Source organism: Lissotriton vulgaris, chromosome 4_1 (genome assembly GCF_964263255.1).
Source record: "Lissotriton vulgaris chromosome 4_1, aLisVul1.2, whole genome shotgun sequence".
In the NCBI taxonomy this organism is placed as follows: Eukaryota; Metazoa; Chordata; class Amphibia; order Caudata; family Salamandridae; genus Lissotriton; species Lissotriton vulgaris.
Genome location: NC_141691.1, coordinates 1,985,258,029 through 1,985,281,335, shown reverse-complemented (window position 1 = coordinate 1,985,281,335; position 23,307 = coordinate 1,985,258,029).

Sequence of the window (23,307 nt, the reverse complement as noted above, 5' to 3'; positions counted from 1 at the left end):
ATTCTTAAATGTACTTTGTAGGTGGAACATCTGGTGGCGGGGCCAGTGTGGAGGTGGTGGTGCTCGACACGGAGGCGGAGGGCGATTCTTCAGGGGAGGAGGCGGCGGCTGTGAGAGTTGAGACGGTGGTGGTGGCGGCCAGAGGTAAGCTCTTATATATTCCTTACTTATTGAGATTGAAGACTAGCTGGGAAGGCAAGAATATGAGATGCATGGCTGGGTGAATGATGAAGCAATGATGGGTGGAAGGACAAAAGCCTGGGTGGGTGACACAGAAACTGTATGTGTCCATATACCTGGATCATGCTACTATCTGACTCTTAGATAGTGTTAGACGGACCGGGAGGGTCGGCCGAGATTACGGGGAGAGGTCTCCAGGGAGAGCCGTCTCCAACGACTGTACAGATAAGTAACTTCCCCCCCACAGACGGACACCACACAAGATTGAAGGTTAACGAGACTTTATATGCACTTCTTAGGTTACGTTGATATAATACAAGGAGGTCTGGACTCAGGGGTCCCCTCGGTTCTGATCTCTAGTTGAGGAAAAGGGTAGCGGGACAGTCTTAGTTACCAATGAGTTCAATAGCTCTCAATCCTCGAGCTCGGCGTGGTTGCTGATCGGGCCGTGGAGGAGCCAAGCAGGTCCCGAGATGGATGAAGGGTGGTCGGCGGGCCGTGGAGAAGCCAAGCAGGTCCCGATATGGATGAAGGATGGTCGACGGGCCGTGGAGAAGCCAAGCAGGTCCCGATGCAGATGACAGTTACAACGGCCCGCGGCCTCGCCAGCAGATCCGGACGACGGTGAAGGATGAAGGTTACGACGGCTGTGGCAGCGCCAACAGGCAGGATGATGGTGCACAGGACAGAGCTACGGCAGCGCCAGTAGTTCGTCCAGGATGAGTTCTTCTTTCGTCTCTCGACTCCAAGATACAACTGCCTTCCTGTTCTGGAGCTGCCCCAGTTATAGGGCTGGCGTGCTTTGATGTCCGGACCCTCGCACTTGGAGGTCGGGAGGTCCGGGATGAGGGAGTCCAGACACCCAGCAGGGGGGTGGAGCCAGCGCCCAGGGAGGCGATGGGCGAGCGGCACTGGCCGGGGGAGAACCATCGACACCTCTTTCTCCCATTGACTGGCCAAGTAGCTCGCTCGCCTCCTGGGTGGAGGGTGGTGCCGGAATGTCTGAGGCCGGGCTAGGCCCAGGGTTGAGGTCGATCGGGGGCCAGGCGGCCTCGTGGCGAAGTGTCCAAGATGGCGGCCCGGGCTGGGCGCGTGGGTCGGCCGTGGATCGGACCCACGAGGTTATCATGCTCGAGGGCAGGTGTCCCTGAGGGGACGTAGGACGTGCAATGGTGGTGTGTGGTGCTTGTATGACTGGCTCGGGCTTGGTCGAGCCGGGGGAGAGCGGCCCGTCATGTGGCCTGTCCAACATGCGTCCCCCCCAGCTGAAGGCGGGGAGAGTTACCCATCCTCTTGGGGACTCTCTTCGTCGAGGCGGAAAAACCGGGACAGGCCATCCGCGTTGGCGTGGTCAGACCCAGGCCGGTGTTCAACGGTAAAGTCCATACCTTGCAAGGAGATGGACCAGCGTAGCAGTTTTGGGTTTTCCCCCCGCATATGCATCAACCACTGCAGGGGTCGGTGGTCAGTCTGCACCCGGAAGTGGGTGCCAAAAAGGTAGGGTCGGAGCTTCTTGAGGGCCCATACCACAGCGAAGGCTTCCCTCTCTATGGTGCTCCAGCGTTGCTCCCGTGGTAGGAGTCTCCGGCTGATGAAGGCCACCGGTTGATCAAGGCCTTCGGTGTTCACCTGGGACAGGACCGCCCCAATGCCCTGGTCGGAGGCATCCGTCTGGACGACGAACTCCCGGCTGTAGTCTGGGGCCTGGAGTACAGGAGCGGAACACATGGCGGCCTTTAGCTGTTCGAAGGCCGCTTGACACTCTGGGGTCCAGTTCACCTTCTTGGGCTGATTTTTCGACGTGAGTTCGGTGAGAGGCCCCACGAGGGTACCATAGTCTTTCACGAACCTTCGGTAGTAGCCCGTGAGGCCCAGGAAGGCTCGCACCTCAGTTTGAGTGTTAGGGGGTTGCCAGTTCTGGATGGCGGCAATTTTCAGTTGAAGAGGGGCCACTAGACCGCTTCCCACTTGGTGTCCGAGGTAGGTCACTGACCCTTGTCCAATTTGACATTTGCTGGCCTTGATCGTGAGGCCAGCTCGCTGAAGGGCTTGCAACACTGCTTGGAGGTGGTGGAGGTGCTCGGTCCAGTGGTGGCTGTACACAGCGATGTCGTCCAGGTAGGCGGCGCTGAACTCTTCGAGCCCCGCCAGGACCTGATTGACGAGCCGTTGGAACGTCGCTGGGGCATTTTTCATGCCGAAGGGCATGACCGTGAAGTGATAGTGGCCATCGGGGGTGGAGAAGGCAGAACGTTCTTGTGCTCGGGGTGTGAGGCCGATCTGCCAATATCCTGCCGTTAGATCGAAGATGCTGAGGTAGCGGGCAGCGCCCATTCGGTCGACCAGTTCATCTGCCCGGGGGATGGGGTGTGCGTCCGTTCTGGTGACTTCATTCAGGCCCCGGTAGTCGACACAGAACCGGAGTTCGGGTGTGGTTCCGGGGGCGGCTGCTTTGGGGACCAGTACGACCGGGCTGGCCCATGGACTGTCGGAGGGCTCGATGACCCCGAGCGTGAGCATCTTAGTTACTTCCGCCTGGATGCAGGCCCGTACCCGATCAGGTACGCGGTAGGCCCGGTGGCGGATAGGAGGGCTGTCTCCGGTGTCCACATCGTGCACACACCAGGAAGTGACACCTGGGGTGAGGGAGAACAGGCTGGCAAACCGTGATAGGAGGGCTTGGCACTCTTGGCGTTGTTCCTGGGAGAGGGTCTCCGAGAGTCGGACCCCCTCCACGGAGCCGTCTTGCTCCTGGGTCCGCAAGAGGTCAGGGAGAGGCTCGGAGTCGTCCTCAACCCCGTTGTCTGTGGCCATCAAGAGGCTGAGTTCTGTTCGTGCAAAGTGGGGTTTCAGTCTGTTGGTGTGGAGGACTCGGAGCGGATTCCGGGCGGACTCCATATCGATCAGATAGGTGGCGGGTCCCTTGCGCTCGATTACTTTGAAGGGTCCCGTCCATTTGTCTTGGAGAGCGCACGGTTCTGTGGGGGACATTACCCAGACCTGTTGCCCCGGCTCGAATTCAATAGATGAGGCGTTCTGGTCATACCATCTCTTCATGTCCTCTTGACTGGCCTCTAGGTTGGCTTTCGCTAGGTCTCTGAACCGCTGGGACTGGTTGCGGAGGGTGAGGAGGTACCGGAAGACATCTGGAGGACTCTTGGCCGGAGGCAACTCCCAGCCTTCTTTGATCAGGCTGAGTGGCCCCCGTACTGGGTGCCCATAGAGCAGCTCGAATGGGCTGAAGCCTAGGGACTTCTGTGGGACCTCCCGGTAGGCGAAGAGGAGGCACGGCAGCAGCACGTCCCACTGGCGACGGAGGGGTTCTTCCAATCCCCCGATCATCCCTTTTAGAGTGCGATTGAACCGCTCAACAAGTCCGTTTCCTTGGGGGTGATAGGGGGTCGTGAAGCGGTAGGTGACCCCACACTGTTGCCAGAGGGACTTCATGTATTTGGAAATAAAGTTCGTGCCTCTGTCACTGACGACTTCTCGGGGGAACCCCACACGGGAGAAGATCCCCATCAGGGCCCTGCCGACCACTGGGGCTGTGACGGTCCGGAGAGGAATAGCCTCAGGGTAGCGGGTGGCGTGGTCCACTAGTACTAGGATGAAGCGATGGCCTTGTCTTGTACGTGGGTCTAGGGGTCCCACAATGTCTATTCCGACCCTCTCAAATGGGGTCGTGACTACGGGAAAGGGTTGCAGGGGGGCCTTTAATTTGCGGCCGCTCTTCCCACTGGCTTGGCACGTGGGGCAAGATCGGCAATGCTGGTGCACATCGTTTCTCATTTTTGGCCAGAAGAAGTGGGTCACTAGGCGGCTGTAGGTTTTATCTTGTCCCAGGTGCCCTGCCAGGGGGACATCGTGGGCCAGATTTAGCAGGAAGTCTCTAAAGCGGAGTGGCACCACTAGTACTCGGTTGGCCCCCAGCTCGGCGATTCGTTGCTCGCTGTACAGTAGGTCATTGTCCCAGTAGACCCAATGAGTTCCGGAGGTATCCCCTGCGCTTTGGGCGAGCGCTTGTTGTCGGAGTCCCTCAAGGGAGGGACAGGTCTTCTGCTCCTGACGAAATTGTTCTTGTGTGGGCCCCCCTTCTTGAGCCCACTGGTCGAGATTAGCAAGGTCGGAAGGTTGAGCAGGTTCGAGGGGGATGCCCTGGTCGGGGGTCTCGGCGGGGGCGACCGGAGGCGGAGGCGCCGGCCATTCTGGTTCTTCCGGGTGATGGTTGGCACGGGCGGCCATAGACCGGGTGGTGACGCACGCCCAGTCTGGGACGCCCAACATCCCCAAGTGTTCTTTTCGCTCCACGGCTGCCCACGGGGAGCTTTCCAGGTCATTTCCGAGGAGGCAGTCCACGGGGGCGTCGTCTCGGACCGTTACTTTCAACATGCCGGAGACCCCTCCCCACTCAAAGGGGACGCAGGCCATCCGACACAGACTCTCCGAGTTGTCGGCTGATCGTACAGGGCAGAGAATGTTCGGTAGATATTGTTCTGGGGTCACCAGATGACAGCGGACGGCTGTCACACTGGCCCCGGTGTCTCGAAGGGCTTCGGCCCGTTGTCCATTGATGCTCACCCATTGGCTGTACTTCTGGGTGTTAGCGGGTAGGGGGACCCGCGGGACCATGTCTCTTCCCCCTAAGCACGCGAGAGTCATGGCGGCTGGCTCCCACCCTTGATACTCTTGCTCGTCTGTTTCTGGTTCCTCGGAGATCTGTTCTTCCCCTAGTGCCGCGGCGGCCACCTGGCGGGGTCTTGGGCTCGGATACTGCGGGCAGCTTGGGTCATTTGCATAGTGGCCTACTCGTTGGCATCGGTGACATGTAACATTGGCTCTGTATCCCGGTCGCGCCGGGGTGCTGCCCCGGTTGGCCGGGGGGGTGGTGCTGGTAGTGGGGGCGGCCGGAGTGTTGTCTCTTCCTCGTCCTTGGCCCCCTCCTCCTCCTCTGGATCGGTGGTGACCATTGTTGTTCCTGTTCTGCTCGTAGGACCCATTCCGGCCCACTCGGGTGATCTCCCACCGGTCAGCTTCGGCTGCGAGCTGCCGGGGATCGGTTAACTTGCTGTCGAGGAGGTGTTGGCGTAGTTCAATGAAGCAGTTGTTGGACAGATGCTCCCATACCATCAGATTGAACAACTGCTCGTAGGTCGTGACGTTGTTCCCTCTGATCCAGCCTTCGAAGGCTCGGCTGAAGTACGTTACATAGTCCACCCAAGTTGTACCTGGAATGCGTGTGCAGTCTCGGAACCTCTGACGGTACATCTCGGGCGTGAGGCCATAGCGAGTGAGGAGGGCCGCTTTCATATGGTCGTAGGAGGTCATCTGGTGGTCTGGGAGCTGTAACAGAGTATCGCGGCCCTCATTGAGGAATTTGCCCCATAGGCCGGCTCCCCAGTCGGCTCTATCGATCCGGTGCGCAGTCATCGCGATTTCATATGCCTTAAACCATTGCTGGATGTCGTCTTCTCGAAAATATTCTCGGACCACATCCTTGGGGATGTGCACTTTTTTGTCCGTGGTCCCGGGGGTGGACGGTCTGTCGGGCACCCCTAATTCTTTATTCTGTTTGCGCAGGTTGATCTCGGCTAGGTTCCGCTCGTGCTCGTACGTTAGTCTTTTTTCCTCGAGCTCCCTTTGCCTCTGTTTCTCCTCTCTTTCTTCTCGGAGGCGAAGGTGCTCTAAGTTTATTTTTTGCTCGGCCAATTTGAGTTCTATGTCCATCTTGAGTCGGGCCATTTCAAGTTCGTGTAGTCGGGCTTTTTCTCTTTCTTGGATCTCGTCTTGCGAGAGACCCGTTCTTTGCTCTTCAGGGGCCGTGTTGGTCTTTTTCGCGGTGCTTTGCTCCGGGGCTTCGACATCCCCGGTCTCTGCCCAAGATTCTAGGGCATGCTTAAAATCGTCCTTGGTACTTAGTCCGGTGGTAGCGATACCTAGTTCGATGCAGAACTGTTTTAGTTCACGATGGCTGTATTCCTCTAGCTTTTCCATTTGGAACTTCTCAGTTGATCCGCTCTCTTTAGTCGACATTGTTGTTCGTTGTGGGGTGAGCTACTCTCTGTACGTTATGCGGTGATTCGGATCGCGCCGCTGGCCACCAATGTTAGACGGACCGGGAGGGTCGGCCGAGATTACGGGGAGAGGTCTCCAGGGAGAGCCGTCTCCAACGACTGTACAGATAAGTAACTTCCCCCCCACAGACGGACACCACACAAGATTGAAGGTTAACGAGACTTTATATGCACTTCTTAGGTTACGTTGATATAATACAAGGAGGTCTGGACTCAGGGGTCCCCTCGGTTCTGATCTCTAGTTGAGGAAAAGGGTAGCGGGACAGTCTTAGTTACCAATGAGTTCAATAGCTCTCAATCCTCGAGCTCGGCGTGGTTGCTGATCGGGCCGTGGAGGAGCCAAGCAGGTCCCGAGATGGATGAAGGGTGGTCGGCGGGCCGTGGAGAAGCCAAGCAGGTCCCGATATGGATGAAGGATGGTCGACGGGCCGTGGAGAAGCCAAGCAGGTCCCGATGCAGATGACAGTTACAACGGCCCGCGGCCTCGCCAGCAGATCCGGACGACGGTGAAGGATGAAGGTTACGACGGCTGTGGCAGCGCCAACAGGCAGGATGATGGTGCACAGGACAGAGCTACGGCAGCGCCAGTAGTTCGTCCAGGATGAGTTCTTCTTTCGTCTCTCGACTCCAAGATACAACTGCCTTCCTGTTCTGGAGCTGCCCCAGTTATAGGGCTGGCGTGCTTTGATGTCCGGACCCTCGCACTTGGAGGTCGGGAGGTCCGGGATGAGGGAGTCCAGACACCCAGCAGGGGGGTGGAGCCAGCGCCCAGGGAGGCGATGGGCGAGCGGCACTGGCCGGGGGAGAACCATCGACACCTCTTTCTCCCATTGACTGGCCAAGTAGCTCGCTCGCCTCCTGGGTGGAGGGTGGTGCCGGAATGTCTGAGGCCGGGCTAGGCCCAGGGTTGAGGTCGATCGGGGGCCAGGCGGCCTCGTGGCGAAGTGTCCAAGATGGCGGCCCGGGCTGGGCGCGTGGGTCGGCCGTGGATCGGACCCACGAGGTTATCATGCTCGAGGGCAGGTGTCCCTGAGGGGACGTAGGACGTGCAATGGTGGTGTGTGGTGCTTGTATGACTGGCTCGGGCTTGGTCGAGCCGGGGGAGAGCGGCCCGTCATGTGGCCTGTCCAACAGATAGCATATGTGTATCTAGAGCAGGGGTACTCATAGTACGGCCCGCGGGCCGGTGGTGGCCCGGCAAGCCTTCCTTGGTGGTGCGCAGACCTTGCAGACAATCACTGCTCCCCCGGCCCCCACAGAGCAGAGGCTTTTTTGTATTTCACCTGTTAGCGCCCCTGCATCTCCACTCTGACAATCACTGCTCCCCCGGCCCCCACAGAGCAGAGTGGAGATGCAAGGCCACAAAGAGGTGAAATAGAACAAAGCCTCTGCTCTGTGGGGCCGGGCAAGCAGTGATTGTTAGGGTGGAGAAGCAGGGGCGCTACAACAAACAAAGCCTCAATAATATGTTAATGGTCTTTTAAAGACCTGTTAAGTACTTTGGTGTTGTTGTCTGTGTGTGCGCGTTGAGGAAGCGGTCTCAACCCGGGCTGAAGGCTGACACAGATAGACACACACACAGTGAGATGACAGAGGGGGAGGGAGAGGGAGGGCAGGAGGGAGAGAGAGATGGAGAGGGAGGGCAGGAGGGAGAGCAGGAGGGAGAGAGATGTATGTAAATGCTGGGTCTGGTGGCTCAGTGGATGAGGGCATCTGCTGCAGGGACCTGTGTGCAGCCTCATGGTCACAAGTTATCGTTTTGCTTTAGCCCCGCCCCCTCTGACTCCGCCCCCACCAGTGCGGCCCTCGGCCCCAAACTACACTGTAAATGTAGCCCCTGAGAGAAAGTTTGTGAGTACCCATGATCTAGAGAGAGTAGACGGTCAGTGGATGAACTAAGTGTAACTTTGAAGAGCATGTAACACTGCACCCGCACGTCCGTTCCAGTGTAGGAAAGGCAAGGAAAAGAACTTTTAATTTTGTCCAAATACTACCATCAATAGTAGCAGTAGTTTGTATTGCAAGCACTGCATAGATCCGGTTATTACGGTGGCCACTCCCTACCTCTCTTAATAAGTTTAGTAGTACTCAGTCATTCATGTGTGGATGTATCACTGGTCACTCAATAAAAAGCAAAGCACCTAAAGTCATCCCATATATAAGCAAAAACATCCCATGTGAAGTGATAATCAGATTATTTATCTTCTTCAATTTTCCATTTCTAGTACTCATTTCCACTGTAGGGTGAAAGTTAAATTAATTAAGCAGTAGCCCTTGAGTTGTAACAGAGTATTCTCAGTGCCACCCGTAATAGAAAAGTAAGAGCTTCACCTCCTGCATTTACTGGACGGGTACAGTAACGCAACGCAAGTCTAGGTCACTCCTCATGGCGTGCGTCTCTTTTTCTCGGGTGCAAGTTTACTGCGCTGGCATTATGCCGGCTTGCAGAAGATAACGTACCAATTTTCCAAAACAAGAGACAAGAAGAAGAATAAGACTGGTGTACTTTCATAGTCGACTCCAATGGAAGTCCATAGTGCTCGTAGAATTTGTTCCTTAAACTCCCACTAATGTTAGAGCAAGGATGAAGAAGTGTGAGGTTAGATAGATACTGGCCTCAATAGTTATGTAATGCGTTTGCAAGTTGCTAGTTGAATGATTGAGTTAATCTTAAAGAGCATTGGTTACAGACTATGTCTTTCTTTCTTCATATAGGTTCTCCTTCCAAACGAACAAGGAGGAAGGAGCTGGCTAGAGTGGCCCGGCAACGGAGGATCGATGCCACTGTGGCCGAATATCGGCGGCTGGTGGCCCTGGAGGACGAAGAAAGTGTGCAGTCGACCACAACAACTACGTCGTCTGCATCGGCCTCCGTTCCCCCACGGGCTGCCAGTGCCACCCAGCACAGTGGTCCACCCAGACTGAGCCGGGCTGCCAAAGCCAAACGCCACCGCCGAGTAGCAAGGACAACAGCTACAGCTTCCTCTCACAGCCGTTGCACCTACAAGGCATTGAAGGCACGCCTGCGCCGCAGTACCCTGATGGTGTCCCGCCTCCAGCAGGAGCTCCACCACTTTTCCAACCAGTTGGAGGGGCTCCGCGTAGAGCACGCCTTGCTCCGCCAGGAGCATGATGCCCTGGCCCAAAAAGTTGACAGCATCCACCCATAGTGTCCCTTGCCCCTTTTTTAGAGACTTTTGGGGGGTGGGAATTGGGAGTTGGGTTTTTGGGGACTTTTGAAGGACAATCGTTGGGGTTAGGGAGGGTCTTGCGGGAGATTATTTTGTTAGGGATATAAATATACTTTTTCAAACTTTATCTGAGCATACCCGTTTCTTACTGCTTGCCTGGTGGGTGGGGGTTTAACAGTGACTTTGTTTTCCTGAAAGTTTAGTTCCATTTTCTTCCTTTAAGTGTAAATGTCCAAATGTTTTCAACACTAAGTGCCTCTCACAGACTAAGTGAAGTGAATCCAAGTGTCCTAGGACTTTAGTAGTACTACCTTCAGTCTCTCGTCTCTCCTACTAATACTCCATTATACCCCCAAACCACCAAACGCTTATCTTACCTGTAATTTGTGTTTGAAAGTAGGGCTAGACCCAGGGCTGGCTCCACGGGAAACAGCGAATAAGGTTGGCAATCTTGGTCCGATAAAATTTCCTCATAGCGGTGGTACTAGTGGTGTGACACAGTGGCAGTTGCATGCCTATGAAAAAAAAGAAAATGAAATCTGGTTTGTCCTCCTGACCAATTCAACGGTACAACTGAGAATATAGCATGTGACAGAAGTACAGTAGAACAGTGCCACATTGTAGCCTAACAAATGGTAAAGTATAACTACTAATTCGGTTGAAGTTCTTTCACATTAGCAATGGTTCTTTGTCAAGCAGAGTAAGAATATATCCTCGGATTTCTTCACCAGCCTGTTGCTATCACCTTATCCTCCCCAGCAAGTGTGTGGATTTATTGCTGTAATTTAGTCACACATCAATCAAAACCACACAGCCCGGGGGAAGAGGGTTAGGGTTTGAAAAATGGATGGGTACGGGGGTTTTTGGGAAAGGTTTTGGGAGACAAGAAAAAATAGCACAGCATAGACAAACAATTGTGAACATAAACAAATCTTTGGGTACAAACCTATCCATCAATCTTTGAAAGTGCATGCACTACTGCATGCATGTCAGTGAAAAGTAAGTAGTACTTTCGGCAACTGTGGAAGAAAGAATGCGACAGTACAGGGCCTGTGTGGAATTATTGATAACGATATTCAACATAAGGTCTCTGTAGCCAGATACCCGAGAGCCTTGCTGGTCACTATAAATCCATTCACAACTACACTCAGTGGGGTTGGTCTGGAAGGTATAGTAGATAGAAAAGGAGAAATTGCTTTTTTTCTAGGTGTCCCCTCACTCACCAGGGTTGCCCCTTGGTGACATGCTTCATCATTGGGGCCATCCCAGTCCTCTACGGCCTGGGGCGTGCTGCGACTTGCGAATTACGTAGGAGCACTTACAAATGACTATGTGTGGTGCAGATGTGATAGTGGAGTGGAGTAAGTGATGTGTTAAGGGATCAATTTAGAAGCAGAGAGAGATCCAAGAAATGCAGTCACAGTCAGAGAAAAAGGCAAGGGATACTGTATCTATGTGGTTGTAGTGGTCCTGTTGGAAGTGGTAAGTAAGTTGCGTGCAGAAAAAAAATCCTCTTATTAGCGGCACTCCTCCATTGCAGCCGACGCTTCGTCCATCGATGTTGGTCACCAGAAGACACCCTGTAAAAAAAAGCACAGCATAGACAAACAACTGAACATAAACAATTCTTTGGGTACAAACCTATCCATCAATCTTTGAAAGTGCATGCACTACTGCATGCATGTCAGTGAAAAGTAAGTAGTACTTTCGACAACTGTGGAAGAAAGAATGCGACAGTAAAGGGGCTGTGTGGAATTGTTGATAACGATATTCAACATAAGGTCTCTGTAGCCAGATACCCGAGAGCCTTGCTGGTCACTATAAATCCATTCACAACAACACTCAGTGGGGTTGGTCTGGAAGGTATAGTAGATAGAAAAGGAGAAATTGCTTTTTTTCTAGGTGTCCCCTCACTCACCAGGGTTGCCCCTTGGTGACATGCTTCATCATTGGGGCCATCCCAGTCCTCTACGGCCTGGGGCCTGCTGCGACTTGCGAATTACGTAGGAGCACTTACAAATGACTATGTGTGGTGCAGATGTGATAGTGGAGTGGAGTAAGTGATGTGTTAAGGGATCAATTTAGAAGCAGAGAGAGATCCAAGAAATGCAGTCACAGTCAGAGAAAAAGGCAAGGGATACTGTATCTATGTGGTTGTAGTGGTCCTGTTGGAAGTGGTAAGTAAGTTGCCTGCAGAAAAAAAATCCTCTTATTAGCGGCACTCCTCCATTGCAGCTGACGCTTCGTCCATCAATGTTGGTGACCAGAAGACACCCTGTCCACTGCCTGCCTGATGCTGAATTGTGGCTCGCTACTGTGAAGCCTGACTCCATCCTTTTTTCCCCATTGCAGAGACTGAAACCCGGCCTGTAATTATTCAACGAAAAACAGGAAGTGATATAATATTACAACACCACTGATAAATAAATATAAGGTATGTAGGCTGTGGAGTGCAAAAAGTCACAATTTGATTTTCCTAGTAGACAGTACAATATTTTTGAAAGTGCGTACTCTGTCTGAGTCACCTTTTGAAGGATAAATAAGTATGGGCAAATTAATGTAGCGGATCTTTCCCCTCAAGCTAGGTGTACTGTAAACTGTGTTTTAGAACAAAATTAGATCTTCCTAGCAGTGCTCCCACCCAGACCCTTACTAAAGCCAGTCGGAAAAATGTAGAAGACCCCCAATCAAATCTCAAAAAACGAGGCCTAGCAGAAAACTGGTGACAAAACTTACTTTGAAAGTAAAAGTAGGCCAAAGTACCCCCTTCCTAATTACCCCTTACCCACCGTGGATTGCATTCAAACCACTTGCAAGCAACCAAGCAAAATTAGCCATAGCCAGCATCGCTCCAAGACTCGAAATCCCCCCACTCAAACACATGCAATAGAAATACTGCTAACCCTAACGAACCCTAAGTTAAGAATAGTGGCAAAGGCTTTCTTTAACTATGCCAAATCCCCCCTTTCCCACCATGGATTTTCTTCAAATGACTTGCAACCAAAATTACACATTCTCACGAGTGCTCTAAGAGAGAACACCCCGAAACACATGCAATCCTGCTGCTAGGGCTAACCCTAACGAACCCTAAGTTACAAAAAGTGCCAAAAGACTTTTCCGCGAGGATTTTGTCCCAACCACTTCTACCCGGTATTAGACCTTCCCAGGAATGCCCCAAGACCCGCCAACCCAACCCACCCGCCAAGAAGCATAACACCCCCAAACAGGCCAAAAGCAAAATCTCATACTTGCAATATTTCTCGGCCTTCGGTCCAAACTCGCTGCGTAGCTAGGCCATAAGTCGGGGTTGCCACGACGGATTTCCTGAAAAGCAAATGCAATCAAGATTAGAGTGTCCCAGCAGTGCTCCCAGACCACAAAACTCACCCACAAACACCGGGAAGCCCCCCAAACAGGCCCCCGAAAACGCTACATTGAGCAAAATGTCAGAAATAGCCAAAAAAAATCGGCCTGGATTTTGTCCCTACCACTTCTACCCGGTATTAGACCTTCCCAGGAATGCCCCAAGACCCGCCAACCCAACCCACCCGCCAAGAAGCATAACACCCCCAAACAGGCCAAAAGCAAAATCTCATACTTGCAATATTTCTCGGCCTTCGGTCCAAACGCGCTGCGTAGCTAGGCCATAAGTCGGGGTTGCCACAACGGATTTCCTGAAAAGCAAATGCAATCAAGATTAGAGTGTCCCAGCAGTGCTCCCAGACCACAAAACTCACCCACAAACACCGGGAAGCCCCCCAAACAGGCCCCCGAAAACGCTACATTGAGCAAAATGTCAGAAATAGCCAAAGAAAAATCGGCCTGGATTTTGTCCCAACCACTTCTACCCGGTATTAGACCTTCCCAGGAATGCCCCAAGACCCGCCAACCCAACCCACCCGCCAAGAAGCATAACACCCCCAAACAGGCCAAAAGCAAAATCTCATACTTGCAATATTTCTCGGCCTTCGGTCCAAACGCGCTGCGTAGCTAGGCCATAAGTCGGGGTTGCCACGACGGATTTCCTGAAAAGCAAATGCAATCAAGATTAGAGTGTCCCAGCAGTGCTCCCAGACCACGAAACTCACCCACAAACAGACGGAACCCCCCCTAAGAGCACCTCAAAGGCAAGCAAGTCATCAAAAACACAAAAAAATTTCCGCCTGGGATTTGGTCCAAAACACTTTTATCCGGTATTAGAGCTTCCCAGCAATGGCCCCAGAGCCGTCAACCCAGGAGAAAACGAGTAGAAGACCCCCAAACAGCCAAAGAGCAAAAGTACAAAAATGGGGACTTAGTCAATTTTTCACAAATTTCCCAAATCACTCCGCGCGCGCTCTGCAGCTAGGCCCTAACTCCCCTCTGCCACCATGGATTTGCTTCAAACCTCTTGCAAAGTAAAGTATATATAGCCAGCAGTGCGCCCAGACCCCGAAACCCACCCACAAACACCGGGAAGCCCCCCAAACAGGCCCCCGAAAACGCTACATTGAGCAAAATGTCAGAAATAGCCAAAAAAAAAATCGGCCTGGATTTTGTCCCAACCACTTCTACCCGGTATTAGACCTTCCCAGGAATGCCCCAAGACACGCCAACCCACCCGCCAAGAAGCATAACACCCCCAAACAGGCCAAAAGCAAAATCTCATACTTGCAATATTTCTCGGCCTTCGGTCCAAACACGCTGCGTAGCTAGGCCATAAGTCGGGGTTGCCACGACGGATTTCCTGAAAAGCAAATGCAATCAAGATTAGAGTGTCCCAGCAGTGCTCCCAGACCACGAAACTCACCCACAAACAGACGGAACCCCCCCTAAGAGCACCTCAAAGGCAAGCAAGTCATCAAAAACACAAAAAATTTCCGCCTGGGATTTGGTCCAAAACACTTTTATCCGGTATTAGAGCTTCCCAGCAATGGCCCCAGAGCCGTCAACCCAGGAGAAAACGAGTAGAAGACCCCCAAACAGCCAAAGAACAAAAGTACAAAAATGGGGACTTAGTCAATTTTTCACAAATTTCCCAAATCACTCCGCGCGCGCTCTGCAGCTAGGCCCTAACTCCCCTCTGCCACCATGGATTTGCTTCAAACCTCTTGCAAAGTAAAGTATATATAGCCAGCAGTGCGCCCAGACCCCGAAACCCACCCACAAACACCAGGAAGCCCCCCAAACAGGCCCCCGAAAACGCTACATTGAGCAAAATGTCAGAAATAGCCAAAAAAAAATCGGCCTGGATTTTGTCCCAACCACTTCTACCCGGTATTAGACCTTCCCAGGAATGCCCCAAGACCCGCCAACCCACCCGCCAAGAAGCATAACACCCCCAAACAGGCCAAAAGCAAAATCTCATACTTGCAATATTTCTCGGCCTTCGGTCCAAACGCGCTGCGTAGCTAGGCCATAAGTCGGGGTTGCCACGACGGATTTCCTGAAAAGCAAATGCAATCAAGATTAGAGTGTCCCAGCAGTGCTCCCAGACCACGAAACTCACCCACAAACAGACGGAACCCCCCCTAAGAGCACCTCAAAGGCAAGCAAGTCATCAAAAACACAAAAAAAATTCCGCCTGGGATTTGGTCCAAAACACTTTTATCCGGTATTAGAGCTTCCCAGCAATGGCCCCAGAGCCGTCAACCCAGGAGAAAACGAGTAGAAGACCCCCAAACAGCCAAAGAGCAAAAGTACAAAAATGGGGACTTAGTCAATTTTTCACAAATTTCCCAAATCACTCCGCGCGCGCTCTGCAGCTAGGCCCTAACTCCCCTCTGCCACCATGGATTTGCTTCAAAACTCTTGCAAAGTAAAGTATATATAGCCAGCAGTGCGCCCAGACCCCGAAACCCACCCACAAACACCAGGAAGCCCCCCAAACAGGCCCCCGAAAACGCTACATTGAGCAAAATGTCAGAAATAGCCAAAAAATAAATCGGCCTGGATTTTGTCCCAACCACTTCTACCCGGTATTAGACCTTCCCAGGAATGCCCCAAGACCCGCCAACCCACCCGCCAAGAAGCATAACACCCCCAAACAGGCCAAAAGCAAAATCTCATACTTGCAATATTTCTCGGCCTTCGGTCCAAACGCGCTGCATAGCTAGGCCATAAGTCGGGGTTGCCACGACGGATTTCCTGAAAAGCAAATGCAATCAAGATTAGAGTGTCCCAGCAGTGCTCCCAGACCACGAAACTCACCCGCAAACACCAGGAAGCCCCCCTAAGAGCACCTCAAAGGCAAGCAAGTCATCAAAAACACAAATAATTTTCCGCCTGGGATTTGGTCCAAAACACTTTTATCCGGTATTAGAGCTTCCCAGCAATGGCCCCAGAGCCGTCAACTCACCTGCAAAGAGGTACAACAACACCCCCACAAGTGCTGAGTCTTTCTTCATTGGGCGTAAACCAGCCCTCTGGTTTGATGGAAATAGGAGTCTGGAGGAGGAGGATAGAGGAGCATGTTCTTCTGAAATTGTGAACCTGAGGAATGCAGACTGCGGCAACTTCAAATCAATTAGCAAACCAGTGAAGACAGTTCTGCTGATGGGCTTGATTTTGTGATTATCTGATTAAAGTTTGAAATATATTAACTGTGCACAACAAAGAAAGACAGACAGACAGGAATAAAAGTGAATAGGGACGAAAAAGAAAGTTATTGATTCGTTGTCTCATTTTCAGGGCTCGGTATCACGGTCCAGGAATAAGAATAAGGCTTCGTCATCATACTCTGCGAATTCAGGCAGGGTGAGCTCAGTGTCACCTGACAGAGTAGAAATTCCCTCATCTATGTTGCTGGCCACCTCCTCTTCATCAGGCACGCTTTCTCGTACTCTGAAATCTGGTGGTATGAGGTGCTGATTCATCTTGATCATTGTTAACCTCTCCACATTTTTGGGCGAGAGGCGGCTCCGTTTGGGAGTTACAATGCCACCAGCAGCACTGAAAACCCGTTCAGAAGACACACTTGCGAGTGGGCAAGACAAGTAGTTTAAAGCCAGGTTGGTGAGCTGTGGCCACAATTCTTTTTTCCCATGCCAATACGCCAATGGGTCAGAATTAACATAGACCTCTGTTGAGTCATTCAGATAGTCCTTCACCATCGATTCAAGGTCCTCTTCCAAGGTTCCTCCACTTTGCTTAGCTCTTGCTGTGCCTCTGACCTTTTGAGAACCAAACCCATGCAGAGCTAGCCAATCCTCTTCAGCCTCCAATGTTTCTGTTGTGTCTCGTGCAGATGATCCGGTTGCCGGTGTCTTTAATGGCTGAGAGGTCACTTGTGCCATAGCCACAGGTGCAGAAGTGGATTGTTTTGACTGGGGATGGCCTGCTGATGTACTGCCATTTCCTTCAATTTTCAGCCGTTCTGTTTCAAACCTCTTGGCTGACAAGGCTAGCCAACGTTTGTACTTTGGAACATGTTCATCATCAAAAGGAAAGAATGCTTGGCCTGCCAGCGCCTTTTTGTAGCGTGGATCCAGAATAGTAGCACAAATGTAATGCTGTTCTGAGTGGATCTTTTTAAGACGTTCATCACCTTGTAGGAGCTCTAATAATTGCTCAGCCAGAAGCAAAGAGTCTTGGTTTTTGTCATCTTTTTCAAACACAGAACACACCTCCTTCAGTTGGTCCTCCAGCATGTACAACAATGGGATAGCTTTTCCCAAATTAGAGTCCTCCTTGCTGACTGCACACGTGAAGAACTCAAAAGGACGAAGCATGCGTGTCAGGCCTTGAACTATGTTCCATTGCGGCCCACCCATCCTCAGCTCCTCTGTACCCTCTGTAAGGAAATATTGATCGAGTTCCATATACTGCTCATACAGACGCTCAAGCATGTAGAAGGTTGAGTTCCAACGTGTTACCACCTCCTGGATGAGTGCTTTCACTGGCATTTTACGTTGATATAGCAGGCTCCTCAGCTGCTTCCGGGCCTTAAAAGAATGGCTGAAATGCTTGCACATTTTTCGGCAGGTGTCCAATACACTGTACGCTGCACTGGCTTTATTAGCCAAGAATATTTGGACAACCAGGTTTATACAGTGCGCCAAACACGGCACTCTGAAATAGTAACCGTCCCTCATGGCCTTAACTATATTGGCGCCATTGTCCGTGGAAACATAACCAACCTGGCGTTTTAGTGGGGACAGCCAGTTAAGGACCTTTGTGTTAAAGACATCCAAAATGTTTTCTGCTGTGTGACGTTTCTCCAAACCAAACATGGCTAGTGTTGCATGTTTCCGAGCCGCTTTAAAAACAATGTCCGTGTCAACACCTGTGTTTAGCTTTGCTTTAGCCCCTGAAAAAGAGACCCAGTGTGCAGTGATGCACATGTAATCAGCGCCTGCGCCACTGGTCCACATGTCTGTTGTCAGATGTATAGTGTGAACAGCACTCTTCTGCAAAGCTGCCCCAATCACCTTCAGAACATCTTCATGTAGTGCTGGAACCGCAACTCGGGCAAAATAGAACCGGCTAGGAACCTTCCATTTAGGGCAGAGCGCTGCCACTAATTCTAGAAAACCAACACCTTCTACAAAAGAAAAAGGGAGAAGGTCCAGAGCTAGCATTTTAGCCAGCTTAGTGTTATACAGACGCGCCAGTGGGTGGTTGCGTTCATATTGCGTTTCTGTAAACAACATCTTTTTAATGTTGCCCTGGACCAAGGATTTACGGGATGATGATGATATCTTCGACCCAGTTACGCTCGCTCATGAACTTTTCCGCATTGATGTCTCACTCTCTCCCACACTCTTAGTGTGGCTCACATGGGGTGTGCTGCTGACAGGGGTACTGGGTGTAAGTGAAGTGTTTGAATCGTCTTCTTCCTCCTCGTCATCATCAGATGAAAAATCAACGTTTTCATTACGTGCAATTCGGGCTTCCTTGACCGCGTCTAGGCGCGCAAACCTTTGGACAGCGTGCGTTCTCCTAAGATGACCTCTCTGGCCTCCGGTACCATAGTTGGTACCAAACTTACCACGACTAACTCGAAGCTTACAAATGCTACAAATGGCTAAGTTTTCCTTTTTTGGGCAAACACTAAAGAAGTCCCAAACTGGAGACTTGAAATGTCTTTGGGGGCCGGAGGAGGCGGCGATACTGGTGGTCCTGCTGCTAATGCCAGATGAAGTGGAGGATGTGGATTGCCGAACTTCAGTACGTTTTGCACTTTCACCACCACGAATTGAGGTCGAGGTGGGTACCTTCTTGCGAGGAAGAAATATGGAAGCGGTAGGTTTTGGTGTACTACTTAACTCCAAATCTAATGATTCCATTTCCATTGCCTCCTCGTCGACATCATCATCACGCTCAGCAGCTTCTCGGGATAGGGTCAAAATGTCTCTTTGCCTCATGCCCGGTGGGGCTGCAGTGACCATTGTGATGACTGGCTCGTCGTCATCGTGAGAGGCTTCATCACCAGCAGTATCTGTCACTTCTTGTTGAGCCTCATCACACTCCATAGGTATGAGTTTTTCGACGACCTTCCTTTTACGCTTAGGTACCGGTGTCAGATCATGGTGTGCCTCACTCTCAGGCTGCCGTGGTGGTACCCATTCGTCATCCAGATCATCAGAAGGCGGTGGGCTTGAAGAAGATGTAGACACCCCCCTTGATCTTTTCCTTGCTAGGGATGTGGAAGACAATGAATGATCATCAGGAGGAGTGGCTTCCAATGATACCTCGGCTTCATTGTTGATTTCCTGATGTGCCCCTACTTCGGGAGGAACAACTATTGTGGGCACTTGTGAACCTCCATGCACCTTTGCTTGCGCATCTCCTTTTGATGCCTCTCCTTCCACATGTACTTGGGCGTGTACTTGCACATGGTGTTGTTGTTGCGGCTGTGGTTGTTCAACACTTGTCAGATGAGTTACAACAACCTGTGTTGATTCAGGGACATTGCTGCTACTTTCTTGCGATGAGCCAACATCACTGGTCGATGGTGATTGGAGAAGTACACTGACTGCCTCTGAAGCACTCAAGGGCTTTGACTTAAGTTGGCGTGGTGGTGGAGGCACTGAACCCAATGGAGCAGGGGTGCTGCTCCCAGCTTGGTCCCCAGCAGATCCTGCTGCTGCAGGCGTACTTTTTTTTTTTCTCCCAAAAAACGTGGCGGGTGACACACCAGCCTCCTTGGTAACTTGCTTCTTCAGCTCCTTACTAGCAACTTTCTTGCTAGAGGAGCTACGGAGACCTTTTTTTGGGGCCATCTTCTTCAGAGCAGGTCAGACAGCAGGCCGCAGTTGCACGAATTGCAGAGTTGTCTGAGGCAAGACGTGACGTCGCGTGACGTTATGCTGCACACACACACCGCTGCAGGACTTCTTCCTGGCACTGGTGGTTCTCTTGAGTCTTGTGCACCTAAAAACAATGGAAGACAGAGGAACATCAGTTCAGTTATACAGCACAAAAAAATCGAAAAACACTGCAAAATCAGCACAATCCCATTCCATCCATGCCCTCCATGATGTTTAAGTTCAAGACAGCCCACAGAAAGACTAGGCCCATGCTAGACTCAAATACCCCTGGTGAAAAGGCCACAAGTACAGGCCCAAAAAACGAAAATCACTGAAAAATCTGCACAATCCCATTCCATCCATGGGCTCCATGATGTTTAAATTCAAGACAACCCACAGAAAGACTAGGCCCATGCAAGACTCACTACCCCTGGGCATAAATAAAGGTTGAAAAGTAGGCAAAATGGTTGCAGGCCTAACAACAAAGCCTGCATTCAAAATGGCCACTTGCCTGCCAGCACATGGCCAGTGCCTGTAGCTGCACTCAAAATGGCCACCAGCCACATGGCCTGTCCCTCCCCATGAACACCCCATAAATCGAAAAACACTGCAAAATCAGCACAATCCCATTCCATCCATGCCCTCCATGATGTTTAAGTTCAAGACAGCCCACAGAAAGACTAGGCCCATGCTAGACTCAAATACGCCTGGTGAAAAGGCCACAAGTACAGGCCCAAAAAACGAAAATCACTGAAAAATCAGCACAATCCCATTCCATCCATGGCCTCCATGATGTTTAAATTCAAGACAACCCACAGAAAGACTAGGCCCATGCAAGACTCACTACCCCTGGGCATAAATAAAGGTTGAAAAGTAGGCAAAATGGTTGCAGGCCTAACAACAAAGCCTGCATTCAAAATGGCCACTTGCCTGCCAGCACATGGCCAGTGCCTGTAGCTGCACTCAAAATGGCCACCAGCCACATGGCCTGTCCCTCCCCATGAACACCCCCAAAAATCGAAAAACACTGCAAAATCAGCACAATCCCATTCCATCCATGCCCTCCATGATGTTTAAGTTCAAGACAGCCCACAGAAAGACTAGGCCCATGCTAGACTCAAATACCCCCGGTGAAAAGGCCACAAGTACAGGCCTAAAAAACGAAAATCACTGAAAAATCAGCACAATCCCATTCCATCCATGGCCTCCATGATGTTTAAATTCAAGACAACCCACAGAAAGACTAGGCCCATGCAAGACTCACTACCCCTGGGCATAAATAAAGGTTGAAAAGTAGGCAAAATGGTTGCAGGCCTAACAACAAAGCCTGCATTCAAAATGGCCACTTGCCTGCCAGCACATGGCCAGTGCCTGTAGCTGCACTCAAAATGGCCACCAGCCACATGGCCTGTCCCTCCCCATGAACACCCCCAAAAATCGAAAAACACTGCAAAATCAGCACAATCCCATTCCATCCATGCCCTCCATGATGTTTAAGTTCAAGACAGCCCACAGAAAGACTAGGCCCATGCTAGACTCAAATACCCCTGGTGAAAAGGCCACAAGTACAGGCCCAAAAAACGAAAATCACTGAAAAATCAGCACAATCCCATTCCATCCATGGCCTCCATGATGTTTAAATTCAAGACAACCCACAGAAAGACTAGGCCCATGCAAGACTCACTACCCCTGGGCATAAATAAAGGTTGAAAAGTAGGCAAAATGGTTGCAGGCCTAACAACAAAGCCTGCATTCAAAATGGCCACTTGCCTGCCAGCACATGGCCAGTGCCTGTAGCTGCACTCAAAATGGCCACCAGCCACATGGCCTGTCCCTCCCCATGAACACCCCCAAAAATCGAAAAACACTGCAAAATCAGCACAATCCCATTCCATCCATGCCCTCCATGATGTTTAAGTTCAAGACAGCCCACAGAAAGACTAGGCCCATGCTAGACTCAAATACCCCTGGTGAAAAGGCCACAAGTACAGGCCCAAAAAATGAAAATCACTAAAAAATCAGCACAATCCCATTCCATCCATGGCCTCCAGGATGTTTAAATTCAAGACAACCCACAGAAAGACTAGGCCCATGCAAGACTCACTACCCCTGGGCATAAATAAAGGTTAAAAAGTAGGCAAAATGGTTGCAGGCCTAACAACAAAGCCTGCATTCAAAATGGCCACTTGCCTGCCAGCACATGGCCAGTGCCTGTAGCTGCACTCAAAATGGCCACCAGCCACATGGCCTGTCCCTCCCCATGAACACCCCCAAAAATTGTAAAACACTGCAAAATCAGCACAATCCCATTCCATCCATGCCCTCCATGATGTTTAAGTTCAAGACAGCCCACAGAAAGACTAGGCCCATGCAAGACTCACTACCCCTGGGCATAAAAAAAGGTTGAAAAGTAGGCAAAATGGTTGCAGGCCTAACAACAAAGCCTGCATTTAAAATGGCCACTTGCCTGCCAGCACATGGCCAGTGCCTGTAGCTGCACTCAAAATGGCCACCAGCCACATGGCCTGTCCCTCCCCATGAACACCCCCAAAAATCGAAAAACACTGCAAAATCAGCACAATCCCATTCCATCCATGCCATCCATGATGTTTAAGTTCAAACTAGCCCACAGAAAGACTAGGCCCATGCTAGACTCAAATACCCCTGGTGAAAAGGCCACAAGTACAGCCCCAAAAAACGAAAATGACTGAAAAATCAGCACAATCCCAATCCATCCATGCCCTCCATGATGTTTAAATTCAAGACAACCTACAGAAAGACTAGGCCCATGCTAGACTCAAATACCCCTGGTGAAAAGGCCACAAGTACAGCCCCAAAAAACGAAAATCACTGAAAAATCAGCACAATCCCAATCCATCCATGGCCTCCATGATGTTTAAGTTCAAGACAACCCACAGAAAGACTCAGTCCACCCACCACTGAGTACCCCTGGGCAAAAGGCCCCAAAACAGCCCAAAAATCGAAAATTCCAAAATTTTAGTTGCAGCAACTGTAATGCCCCAAACAAACTTACTTGTAAAATTTCTAATCCAACAGTGATCCAAAGAAAGTCAAAAAGGCCTCAAATCCAAATATCCAGCAGCATCCACAAAAAGTAATCCTTCCAGCTCCAGATCCAAATGAAAAGTGACCAGGAGATGGACAAAGCACTGGGAGGAGCCTGCTGAACAGGAACAGGAAGTTGAAGACTGTGGGGCACTTCCTTCCTCCCACCCCCCTCCCCCCCTCCCCAAAATGGACTCCTCGCTAAAAAAGTGCAGGCAAATGTCAACCTAAGGAGTTATTCAGATAAAAATCATCATTTCTAGAAGGTTTATGCTGCTTGCTGGTGGATTTCTTGTGCAGAATTGCAAATTTTATATTTTCACTCGCCGCATCTCAAATCTCGCAATTGCGAAGTACCGCGAGACGTGATCTCGCCGTACTCGCGTTGACAAACTCTCGCTGGCAATCCGCGATGACATTGCGCGCTCGCCAATTCCCGCGGGATCACACAGCAAGATCCAAAATGGCGCAGCACTCGCAAACTATCGAGAAAAACAACCCGGCAAACGATGATAAACGCCGCGCGCCGCAAAAATTGTATCACCAACGCCGCGCGCCGCAAAAAAAATC